Source organism: Mandrillus leucophaeus, unplaced genomic scaffold, assembly GCF_000951045.1.
Source record: "Mandrillus leucophaeus isolate KB7577 unplaced genomic scaffold, Mleu.le_1.0 Scaffold93, whole genome shotgun sequence".
In the NCBI taxonomy this organism is placed as follows: domain Eukaryota; kingdom Metazoa; phylum Chordata; class Mammalia; order Primates; family Cercopithecidae; genus Mandrillus; species Mandrillus leucophaeus.
In genome coordinates, this window is record NW_012110141.1 from 3521219 (window position 1) to 3534466 (window position 13248).

A 13248-nucleotide genomic window follows, 5' to 3' on the forward strand; every position below is an offset into this window, starting at 1 on the left:
AGCCGCCGCCGAGCACTTCCGGGTCAGCCTGTCGGCGGCCTGGGCGTGGCGTTAGGTAGGGCTGGTGGCCTCCCAGTGAGTGGAGGGGTTCGCCTCCGCGCGAGTAACGGACTTTCTAAGCGTCAGAGAAGATGCTGCACGTGTGTTTGCAAAGTTCTCTCAGGCCGCCGATTTTCTTATTTTAATTTTTAGGCCACTCGGGACCGAGGAGAAAGGGAACCTCAAAACACACTCCACGAGAGTCAGACACCTGCCTGAACACCCCTGGCCAGGTCCCCGGGCACTCTTGAAGGAATGTTCAACTGAGGGTGCAGGGCCTCTTAACAGTTAGTCTAGTCCTGGGCGTTTTTCAGAGCTTGTCCACTTTATTTTCCCAGCCAGAGAGATGAAGAGGTCCAGAGGCGTTGCGGCGGAGCGAGTCCCTATTTGACCGCATTGGTGACCTCCTTTCTAACTGTGCCAACTTTGGTCTCTGAACCTGAAAGTAGCCCTTTTTAAAAACATTAATTAAAATTCTTAGATTTATTAAAGGAAGACAAAGTGAAGGAAAAGTTATTTGCCATCTGGATGTAGGAAGTAGAAATGAAATCGTTTTTAAATTTTTCGATTTCATTTTCTACTACATTTGGTAGCCTTTGCGTCAATTTTGGAATTTAAAAAAAAGTATCAAGACTCTGACAGGGTTTGCTCATAACAGCAAAAATAAATTTTTGTAGGAAAAACGTGCTTTCTAGTTTATTTAGGATTTTGAAATGCCATAACTAAAATTTGTGTGTATCCGGTTTTCTTTTGCTCCTCTGTGGTAGAAAAATCTGGCTGCCTTTAGTTCAGTTTTATTCTTCCACCCGTGAAATCTGCATCTTTGGCCGGGTGCGGTGGCTCACGCCTGTAATCCCAGCACTTTGGGAGGCCATGGCGGGCGGATCACGAGGTCAGGAGATCGAGACCATCCTGGTTAACACGGTGAAACCCCGTCTCTACTAAAAATACAAAAAAAAAAAAAAAAAAAAATAGCCAGGCGTGGCGGGCGCCTGTAGTCCCAGCTACTCCGGAGGCTGAGGCAGGAGAATGGCATGAACCCGGGAGGCGGAGCTTGCAGTGAGCCAAGATCGCGCCACTGCACTCTAGTCTGGGGGACAGAGCGAGACTCCGTCTTAAAAAAACAAACCAAACAAACAAAAAAAAAAACCAAGAGAAAAAAAAAGAAATCTGTATCTTAAAAAACTTAAAAAAAAAAAAAAAAGAACAAGTTCATGATGTGTTTAATGTGAACATATGCGGAGCATTTGTGGTCGTTTTTATGATTGTAAAACTAAAAACTATCCATTGCATGTAAAGTGAATGAGAAATATAAACGAAAAATATAAATTTACTATACTCAGTGGTCAGTATTTCCTGTGGGTATGTTTATAAAGGCTGGACTTGGCCTTCTAGTTGCAAAAGAAGTGAGATAGGATCAGGCGCAGTGGCTCACACCTGTAATCCCAGCACTTTGGGAGGCAGAGGCGGGAGGATCACGAGATCAGGAGATCGAGACCATCCTGGCCAAGACAGTGAAACCCCGTCTCTGCTAAAAATACAAAATTAGCTGGGCATGGTGGCACATGCTTGTAATCCCAGCTACTTGGGAGGCTGAGGCAGGAGAAGCGCTTGAACCCGGAAGGAGGAGGTTGCAGTAAGTGGTGATCGCGCGACTGCACTCCAGCCTGGCAACTGAGCAAGACTCCATCTTAAAAAAAAAAAGGAAAAAAAAAGGAGATAGAAGTTTCACAAAATTGTAGCCAGTGAGGTGGGACAGATTTAAGAATTAGTAAAATCGGCCAGGCACGGTGTCTCATGCCTGTAATCCCAGCACTTTGGGAGGCCGAGGTGGGTGGATCACCTGTCAGGAGTTCGAGACCAGCCTGGCCAGCACGGTGAAACCCCATCTCTACTAAAAATACAAAATTAGCCGGGCGTGGTGGTGCATGCCTGTAGCTCCAGCTACTTGGGAGGCTGAGGCAGGAGAATCGCTTGAACCCCGGGAGATGGAAGTTGCAGCAAGCCAAGATTGCACCCTGCACTCCAGCCTGGTCAACAAAAGCAAAATTCCATCTCTAAGAAAAAAAAGAAAAGAAAAGAGTTAGTAAAACCAAACAAACTTTAACCAATAACAAGTTCTGGAGTGAAACAGTGAAAAGAGTGGAATGTGTGTGTTTAGATTCCAAGGCAAAAGGCAACTTTAAATATCCTGTTTAAGAATGTAAGACCAGTTCTTAAATTAAAATTCTTAAACTTAGTAAGTTTTCTTAATCAGGATCTTGCATCCTAATGGCAGTGGGAAGTAAATCCCAATTTCTGGAGGCAGAGATCAAAGCAGCACACTCAGAAATAATGATTTTCCCCCAAAGGCTTTATTTAACAGGGAAAAAAGCAAACTTTGTCCCCAAATTTTGATGTAAAACAGGTATTTCAGAAACAGAATTCCTCTGTATGATTCTGTGTATGCCCTCTCCACATGAAAACTCTTTATAGTATTTTTTTTTTAAAAGAAAGGGAGCATAATTAGAACTCTGAACCAACTCTCTAATTTTACAGATAAGAAAACTGAAGTCCAAAGAAGTTAAGATTTGAAATTCATGAATCCTCAATAATGATATATATATATGTATACAAGAATAGGGTATAATAAATTTAGCGTGATTTTGTCGAAGAACAAGATTTATGTTCATTTATTGATAATAAAATACAGTAAATAAATGCCCAATGAAAGGTGATTGATTAAATTATAAATTTATATGGTAAGATGCTATTTAGATAATTGAAAATCACATTATAAATAGAAGAATATATACCAAAGTGTTAGAGGTATTTTCATAGGACAATTTGACTATGCAATGTAAAGAGCAAAGTAACACTTGTAATTTAAGATTTTTTTTTTTTTTTTTTTTTTTTTTTTTTGAGATGGAGTCTCACTCTGTTATGCAGGCTGCAGTGCAGTGGTGCAGGTTCAAGCAATTCCCCTGTGCCAGCCTCCTGAGTAGTTGGGATTATACACACACGCCACCACACCTGGCTAATTGTTCTTAGTAGAGACTGGGTTTCACCATGTTGGCCAGGCTGGTCTCGAATTCCTGACCTCAACTCCTGACCACCCACCTTGGCCTCCCAAAGTGCTGGGATTACAGGCTTGAGCTACTGCACTTGGCCTAAGAAAAGTTTTTTAAAGTATATATTAATAAGGAGCTGATGTATTTGTTAATTAGCCAGCTATCTCATGTGCATACTAATTTTCTTACAGATATATTGATTTTTTTAAGTGATCATATCTATTATTATCATTTACATGGTTGTGAATATATTTTGACAGTCTTCCTACCCACTCCCAAAAACCACACGTTTGTTATTTTAGAAGACTAATTGATGATAGAGGAAAATGTGGATATGTAATGACCAAAACAAGTACCAAATACAAATACAATACAATATAATCCTAATTTCACATATACAGTATAATTTGTACATAATATAGATATAATTGTACATATATATAAAATAGATGGGGGGCTACAAACTAAAATGTTAACAATGATTATCTCCGTATGATAGAATTGAGATAATTAAGACCAATAAATATATATTGTTTATACTTTTCTGGATATCCCAAACTTTTACAATGAAAAACCTAATGTAAGTCTTGAGGGCCCTGGAGGGAAGGAGGACAGTGAAGTAGTGTTAATGACTTTTGTGAAGAAATTAAGATGTCTTGTCATCCGTTTCCATCTTTGCTTTGTATTATTCTGCTTACATTACTGACATGTTGTTTATCACTCCGTTTATTTTTATTTGAATCCCATTTTCTGATAACATCTTACAAAATAGAATTCAAATAGTACTAAATATGTTCTACCATATGCTAGCTATTATTACAGAAAGAACAGCCTTATTTCCTCCGTTACAAAAATTAAGTAGCCAAGTGCAGAGGCACACTTCTGTAGTCCTAGCTACTCTGGAGGCTGAGAGGATTGCTTGAATCCAGGGGTGTGAAGATCAGCCAGAGCAACAAAGCGAGACCTCATCTCAAAAAAAGTAATGTCCAATTTTGAATGGCTTATTATATTGTCATTGTGGTTACCTATATCTTAAATTTTGCCAGACCTCAGCCCTATCCACTATCTTAAAATCTAAAATTTAAGAACTTACTAGCAAAGAAATAGGAGAAGGGTAACAAAATATTAACCAAGAAGCCACAGTATTGATGTATTTTATGAATTCTTAAGAAAAATCAACAGAAATGATGATCATCTTTAAAAATTTTGTTAGGCCAGGCATGGTGGCTCACGCCTGTAATCCCAGCACTTTGGGAGGCCGAGGCAGGCAGATCACAAGGTCAGAAGATCAAGACCATCCTGGCCAACATGGTGAAACCCTGCTGTACTAAAAATACAAAAAATTAGCCGGGCGTGATGGCAGACGCCTGTAGTCCCAGCTACTTGGGAGACTGAGGCAGGAGAATGGCGTGAACCCGGGAGGCGGAGCTTGCAGTGAGCTGAGATCGCACCACTGCACTCCAGCCTGGGCGACAGAGTGAGACTCCGTCTCAAAAAAAAAAAAAAATTCTTAAAAGATTATTTCAAGAAAAGTAATAGAATTTAATAAATATACTTTAAAAGATATGTACATTAAATTTAGGACATTTGTATACTCTTCACTTTGGTGTGTTGGTTTATTTCCCCAAGTATGACTTACTATATATTCAAGAACTATTGAAAAATATACAAAACCACTCATGCGTGGTAGTGCATCTGTTGTTATAATTAGTTGATATTTCTAGCTCTTTATTATTCCAGTTGTTGGGATAAAAATGAGAAAATACATGTGATAGCATCTTTAAACTGAGAAGCACTGTTCAAGTTATTATTCATTTCTATGAATAAAGAAAGTGTCATTACTAGTAAATCCATATTAAAACATAATAGTAAACTAAGGCTAAGCTAGATAATTTCAATAGGAAACTTGTTTAACACTTTTAAAGAGAATTTTTGTACTGTAATTATAATTAATCTAGTTAAAGCATGAACTTTTTCTATGCTGACAAAGTACGTAATGTTATCAAGATGATAATAATGAAGATGACTTTAAATGACCAGTTTATGCTGATGTTAGAACCCATGAAGATACAGGGATGAGGATATCAGTTACATAAATGGTTTTTGTTGCTAAGTGATGTTTATTTTATTTGATAGTTCCAAAATATCATCCTTTTCCTTTGCCCTGTTCTTCCTTCCTACCACAGAGGCCCAGGAGACTCATTATGTAATCTTTAGAAAAGAACAGGAGAAAATGTCTAGAGAGAAAGCGCCATTCCAGGATCTGCATATAGAAACAGCTAAGGAGATGGGTATCTCAATGATGCGATTAGTTTCTCATGTACAGTACTGAAGACGTCAGACTGTCATAAGAATTTTCTTAGTAATAATGCCTTTTAATGGATGACTAAATTTTTAAAGTATACAAATATGAGTACATCCTTAAGTTTTTTTCCTGTATATTTTTCAATGTAACTGTGACAGAGGTGAAAGCCATAGACAGGTTCCAACATAACTGGAAATTTAGAAAAAGAGTAGGAACTTCATTTTGGCCACAGTAGAGGTTCAGTCTGAAGCCTCTTCAATAACTATCTAAAAGCAAGACAAGGCTATACCTCCTTTTATCTCCCTTCTAAAGTTAATTTTTCCATTCAGGAATTTTCTAATATACCTTACATTTCAGTTTCTTTCTGTTTCTATGTTTTAAGCTATGTCTGCAAAATATTAACACCAGGTCAAAATTACCCATAGGAAATGATGAGCTTTTTTTGTTATTTGACTTATGCTCTTAACTTGCAGTATAATATTTATAGAGACTGATAGTCTGAATTTTAAGAAGGAATGTCAAAGAATAAGACTCCAAATGATGTCTTCTGACTTTAAGCACTTTAATTTCTATGATAAGTCCTCTGAGTCATCCATGTGCAAAAAGGGCAGTACAAAAGATAATCTCTTGGGTTTATAGGAGGAACAGGCTAAACACTATCCCTGAGAAGACAAGACGCCAAACAATTTGATTTATTCCATAAATTTTAATGAGTGATACTGTGTGTTAGACATTGTGCTAGCTGCTGAGTATTCAATGGTGAGAGAAACAGACATGGTTTATGCCTTCTGTGGGACTTACAGTCTGATAGAAGAGATAGACAATATTCAAGTAAACAGACAAATATATAATGAAAAATTGTAATAAATGGCACAAAAGGAGAAAGCAGGGTACCATGATAGATGATAAAAGTGTCAGGGTAAGGACATAGCTTTGGAGGCTGTGGTCAGAGAAGCCTGCTCTGGGTGGTGATGTTTAAGCTGAAACCTGAAAGATGAGAAGAAACCAGCCCTGTGAAAAGCAGGGAAAGAACTCACCAGTGGTGAAACATTAGGGTAAAGACCTAAGAACAGAAGAGCTAACTTAGCATGTCTGAGGAATTGAAAGAAGGCCAAATTAATAACTTTTACCAACCTTACAACGTTTGTAAAGTGATTTCAGATTCAGGATAGTGGTTACCCAAATGACAACAATGAACGTGACTGCCTAGTTACAGTTTTTTTCCATTCTGTATACTCTGTGTTCTTTATTGTACTACATGAACAGTTTTTTGGGCTGAATGTTAAATATGTTTGCAGAATAAAAACTTAAGTGTTATGAAGTATATCAGTTAAGGTCCTGTCAGGAAAACAAGTCACACTCTGTATTCTAAGTAAAAGAGGTTTAATGTAAGTCATTCGAGGCTTACATACCTGTTAGAAGGGTGAGGTAGAAAGTCAGGGGAATGGCATCAAATATCTCAGTCTTCAGCAATAAAACAGGTGGCTATACCTTGTCCAGAAGTTACTGCAAGTCTCAAGAACCTCTAGGAAGCTCCTACCAGCCCTTTTTATAGCACCTACTCAAGTGTTTCTCAAGAAACTCACCCAGAAGTGTGTCAAACCTCATGTTGGTTCTCTGTACATGCTTCTCCTTGAAACTGTCTCTGAAGAATAATGGTCTCTTCTTTCTGCTTTCCAAATCTTGTGTTTTTACTAGCAAACTCTGCTACGCTATGAAGGAGAATTGAGAAAGAGGTAATGATAATGCCTGGGTGACAATCCCAAGTTGCCAACAGACAATTCAGTACAGTTCACTTATTTTGCTTTGGTGAATGAAAAAAAAACTGTGAGATTCATTGGGGGTAAAGGTAAGAGAAGCCACTTGCCCTTGGTCCCTGGATCTATGTATTCTGGTTATGAAAAATATGACATAAGGCACTGGATGGTGCTTCAGATTGCATATCAATCGTGTAAGACAGCACCACAACCCGCATTGTGCTGTCCAATCTAGCACTGTATTTGAGACTTCAATAGGTCATTCTACTGCCTAATTAAGTAAACTGCTTTAGAATGGTGGGGTATGTAATGGTCAGTGAATCCCATGGGTATGAACCCTATTCCTATGCTCCTTTTGTTTTAAAATGAATTCACTGGTCAAAAATTAGGTGTGCTAGTTATGTACTGTTGTGTAACAAACTTCAAGCTTAGTGACTTAAAACAACATTATTATTTCTGGCAGTTCTGTGGATTGACTGGGACCAACTGGGCAGTTGTTAGTGTTATGTGGTTATAGAAAGATAATGGCTGGGGCTGAAGTCATCCAAAGCCTTGACTGGCCTAGATGTCTGATTGTTTCTTTACTCACATGTCTGGTGCCATGGTGCTTCTTGTTCTCTCTTTTCAACTGGCATCTCGTGCTCCAGGGCTTTTCAGAGCGGAGTGAGCTCAGGAAATGATACACAGCAGCTAGCTTCCAAAAGGCAGGAAATGAGAGCTTAGGTTGGTTAAGGGCATAGCATCAGTTCTGCAATATTAACATGGTCAAAGTGGTCACAGTACTTCCCCAGAATCAAGGGAATGGAGGAAGTCCCATGGGATAGCGTGAAGGTCATGTTGCAGAAGAGAATATGGGATAGACGATGGTGCTTTGCCTGTCTTGAGAAGAAAACCTACCATGTGTTAAATGGGGTACTGTATTAGGCTATTCTTGCGTTGCTGAAAAGGAATACCTGAGGCTGGGTAATTTATAAAGGAAAAAGGTGTAATTCACTCGTGATTCCACAGGCTTTACAGGAAGCATGATGTTGGCATCTGCTTGGTGCCTGGGGAGGCCCCAGGGAGCTTAAAATCATGGAGAAAGCAAAAAGGGAGCAGGTGTCTCACATGCTGAGAGCAGGAGTAAGAGAGAAAAGGGGGAGGTTCCACACGCTTTTAAACAACCAGATCTCATGTGAACTCAGAGCTAGAGTTCCCTAATGAAGGGGATAGCACCAAACCATTCATGAGGGATCTGCCTCCCACAATCCAAACAACTCCCACCAGGCTCCACCGCCAACACTGGAGGCAACATTTCTTTTTTGAAAAAACTGTTTTCATTTTTATTTTTTGTGAGTACATAGTAGTTACATGTATATATTAATGGGGTAGGAAATGACATTTCAACATGAGATTTAAAGGACACATATATCCAAACCATATCAGGTATCATGATAGTAAACAAGGCATTCAGTATATCTATGGATAGTAATGAAGAAGAAACTGGGGCAGGAAAACATCAAACTGCTGTCCCGATGATGGAAGAATCCATCGTAAGCAACCTGCCATCAGGTAGCTTGTTGGTTCCTTTTGGTCCCTTCTGTTGAAAGCTTGGGCACCTAGCAATGATTCTAACAAGATCAGCCTTGCATGGGGGTTGGAGGGGGAATAAAACCTGAATTATTGTGCATAGTATAATCTCTATGGCCACTATTATCATGAGCCCATAAAGCAAACATTGTCGTGGCTAGGGAAAGAGGCTGAGTATTAGCCATAGAACATTTTGTACTGATTATTGAACATTTTCTGCAATGGATGGCCTTTTTTGAGCATTCATATGGAACATAAATAACACCAGAATCTATGCCTATCCAGAAAGGTCTCTCCTCATACCTCTTCCCCAAACTTCTTTATCATCAATTACCAAATTTTGCTAATTCCTGTATAATTAGTTCATACATTGTATTAGTCAGGATTCTCTTACAGGGACAGAACTAATAGGAGATATATATCCTATAGGATATAATACATCCTATTTATATATATATACTGAGAGAGAGAAAAGAGTTTATTAAGTATTAACTTACATGATTGCAAGCTCCCACAATAGGCTATCTGCAAGCTGAGGAGCAAGGGAGCCAGTACGAGTCCCAAAACTGAAGAACTTGGAGTTCAATGTTTGAGGTCAGGAAGCATCCAGCACAGGAGAGAGATGTAGGCTGGGAGGCTAGGCCCATCTTGTCCTTTGAGGTTTTTCCTGCCTGCTTTATATTCGCTGGCAGCTGACTAGGTTGCGTCCACCAGATTAAGGGTGGGTCTGCCTTCCCTAGCCCACAGACTCAAATATTAATCTCCTTTGGCAACACCCTCACCGACACACCCAGGGGATCAATACTTTGTATCCTTCAATCCAATCAAATTGACACACAGTATTAATGGTCACATAAATATACCAGAGTCCCTGACTGTCTAAGCAAACTGTTAGCCACTGTCTGTGAATCAATGTTGATCTACTCCTCTGCCATGTCTTCTTTTAGTCTAAGTGGACTGCTAGATATACAGTGTGAAGTTCTGCCTACTTGGAGAATCTCCCTTCTCAGTTATTAAAGACTATTTCTGAATGAGACTGTCATGCTAAAGCCATCCACTTTTGGGTAGTACCAACGTATTGTGGAGAGCTGTTTGGAAACCAAACGAGGCCCAAATTTTCTCTTCCTCGGTCACATGTCATAGAGAATTCTCCATGCGGCCATACATGTAAATTGAGGGAGAGATATCAATGCAATACGGGTAAGTACGGTTATTCCTCTGTATCTGTGGAGGATTAGTTCCAGGATCCCTGTGGATACCAAAATACATACTCATGTCCCTTATATAAAATGGCACAATGTTTATATATGTCCTATGCACATCTTCCTATATACTTTGTTTGTATGTATGTATGTATGTATGTATGTATGTATGTATGTATTTATTTATTGAGATGTAGTTTCGCCCTTGTTACCCAGGCTGGAGTGCAATGGCGCGATATCGGCTCACTACAACCTCTATCTCCCAGGCCCAAGCGATTCTCCTGCCTCAGCCTCCCGAGTAGCTGGGATTACAGGCATGTGCCACCACATCTGGCTAATTTTTTGTATTTTTAGTAGAGACGGCATTTCACCATGTTGGCCAGGCTGGTCTCAAACTCCTGACCTCAGATGGTCCACCCACCTCAGCCTCCCAAAGTGCTAGCATTATAGGCGTGAGCCACTGCGCCCAGCCTATACTTTAATTCATCTCTAGACCTCTTAAAATACCTAGTAAGATGTAAATGCTATATAAATGGTTGTGATACTATATTGATTCTTTTAATCTGTATTATGTTTTTATTTTTTTCTGAATATTTTTGATCATCATTTAGTTGAACCCAGGAATGCAGAACCCACTGATACTGAGGGTGTCTGGGTCATTTACTCATGCAACTTGTGTCTTTGGGAACTGCTTGAGCATAATCTTGTATATCTCTTTACAGCATTGTGGTCCTGAGTCAGGTAACGCCGTAGCTCTCTATGGACAGTTTGTGTCACATGACTAGTTAGTGTTTCTTAGTCAGGTATTCAGTCCTGGGGGCCCCGCAGCAACCCCAGAACTGTTTCTCAAAAGTATAATGCTTATCAACAGAAAAGAGTTGGCTTTTCCCCCAAAACCCAAGGGGTATTGCCATGGCATTTTTTATTTGCTGCTGTTAGAACATTTCAATGTGCTCTTTCAGCACCATTCAGTCTGCTGAGTCATATGGCCCAAGATCAGCTTGCATAGAAGCTTAGAGCTGCAACAGAAGCTTCTGTTGCTCTGGAATCCATTCAAATCTATGGGTTACTCAGTAAGTGACTCAAAGTAGAACATTCAACTAGGGTATATATCACAATCTGAATCCAAAGTGTCCCGTGTGTCTCCTTCACAGTGGTAGAGTGTGCAAGATGAAGCAACTTGCCCTTCACCTTGGTAGAAATGTTGTGCCATGCCCCAGCTAATAGACTCCTAGAAACTTCACTAAGGTGGCAGGCCCTTGAATGTTTTAAGGGTTTATCTTCCATTCACTGTGGTGCATGTGTCTAGCAAGGTAGCTAGGGTACTGCCGGCTAATTCCTGCACATAAACTTGAATCCCTCAAAGTAATAAGTGAGTAAAAGCCCTCATTATACTCTCATAGACTCCTGCATATATCAAATGCAATTAAACAGTTGTCTAATTAGTTCCATATGTTTATCCATCTACAGAATGTAAACTTCACAAGGGCTGGAACTGTATTTGTCCTGTTTATTTTATGTACCACTGTGTACATTGCATTGCAATATAGTGGGCTCTGAGTACTTAAATAGATGGATGGATGAAAGGAAAGGATGGGAAACAATAGGGAAGGGTAGAATAACCTACATGTATAAATGTAATAAACAAATAGTAGGGGAAGTCACTTGGAATTTAGAGGCCTAATCACGAGGAACCTTGAGGCCATATTTTGGCAGTGCCGAGGCGGGCTGATTATGAGGCCAGGAGTTCAAGACTAGCCTGACCAACATGGTGAAACCACATCTCTACTAAAAATACAAAAGTTAGCTGGGTGTGGTGGCGCGTGTCTGTAATCCCAGCTACTTGGGAGGCTCAGGCAGGAGAATCACTTGAACTCGGGAGGCAGAGGTTGCAGTGAGCCAAGATCACACCACTGTGCTCCAGCCTGGGTGACAGAGCAAGACTGTCTCAAAATAATAATAATAATAATAATAATAATAATAATTCTGAAGAGTTGGAGCCACTGGCAGCATTTATGCTTCTTTGTTGAAATCCACTCATTCTTCAAGAGTGTTCTTATTAACTTACATATTGTTTTAGTTATACAAAAATACATAAATGCACACACACATATATATGCTTCTACACTTCTGGGTTTTATCACATAACAAAATGAGATCATCTATTTCATCTTTATTGTTGTTTCCCTGGCACCTGGTACAGTTCCTGAATACAGTAAGCACTGCAAATGTAGTGCTGAGTCAGCTGAACAAAGAAAGACCCAATTCCACTGCCACCTTTCCTATGAAGCCATTAATCACCTCAGTTTGAAATGCTCTCCTAGAAATAGGAATGCTTTTGCACAGTTGGTGGGAGTGTAAATTAGTTCAACCGTTATGGAAGACAGTGTGGTGATTCCTCAAGGATCTACAATCAGAAATAGACCCAGCAATCCCATTACTGGGTATGTACCCAAAGGTTTATAAATCATTCTACTATAAAGACACATGCACACATATGTTTATTTCAGCACTATTCACAATAGCAAAGACTTGGAACCAACCCAAATGCCCATCAACGATAGATTGGATGAAGAAAATGTAGCACATATACACCATGGACAAAGAAAATATGGCACATACACACCATGGAATACTATGCAGCCATAAAAAGAAAGAGTTCATGTCCTTTGCAGGGACATGGATGAAGCTGGAAGCCACCATTCTAAGCAAACTAACACAGGAACAGAAAACCAAACACCTCATGTTCTCACTTATAAGTGAGAGTTGAACAATGAGAACATATGGGCACAGGGCGGGCAACATCACACACCGGGGCCTGTCGTGGGGTGGACTGCAAGGAGAAGGATAGCATTAGGAGAAATATCTAATGCAGATGATGGGTTCATGGGTGCAGCAAACCACCATGGCACATGTATACCTATGTAACAAACCTGCACATTCTGCACATGTATACCATAACTTAAAGTATAATAATTTAAAAAAAAGAAAAAAGAAATGCTCTCCTATAATCTTGGATTTCACTATACTTTGTATAGCCTTTGTTTGGCACTTTTTATATATGACCTTGTTTTACAGTTATTTTTGTAAATCTCTAATATCTTTTTCTAAGTTGAAGCGGTTGTCAAATTCATTTGTGTAACCCAACAACATGGTACAGTTCCTTATATGAGGCAGATATTAAGTATATATGTATTGAATGAAAAAAATGAGACAATGTATTACTTTTTTATTGTTCATGTTATGAGTAGCGAAGAATGTAATAAGAATCATAATTCGGCCGGGTGCGGTGGCTCAAGTCTGTAATCCCAGCACTTTGGGAGGCC

At 39.5% G+C, this 13248-nt stretch overlaps 1 protein-coding gene across 1 annotated transcript in view; it reads right to left on the reverse strand.

The window, feature by feature from the left end:
- The window catches only part of PTAR1 (protein prenyltransferase alpha subunit repeat containing 1), a 98648-nt gene that overhangs the window by 49626 nt on the left and 35774 nt on the right, over positions 1 to 13248 (reverse strand). The gene's annotated exons all lie outside the window — the stretch shown is intronic.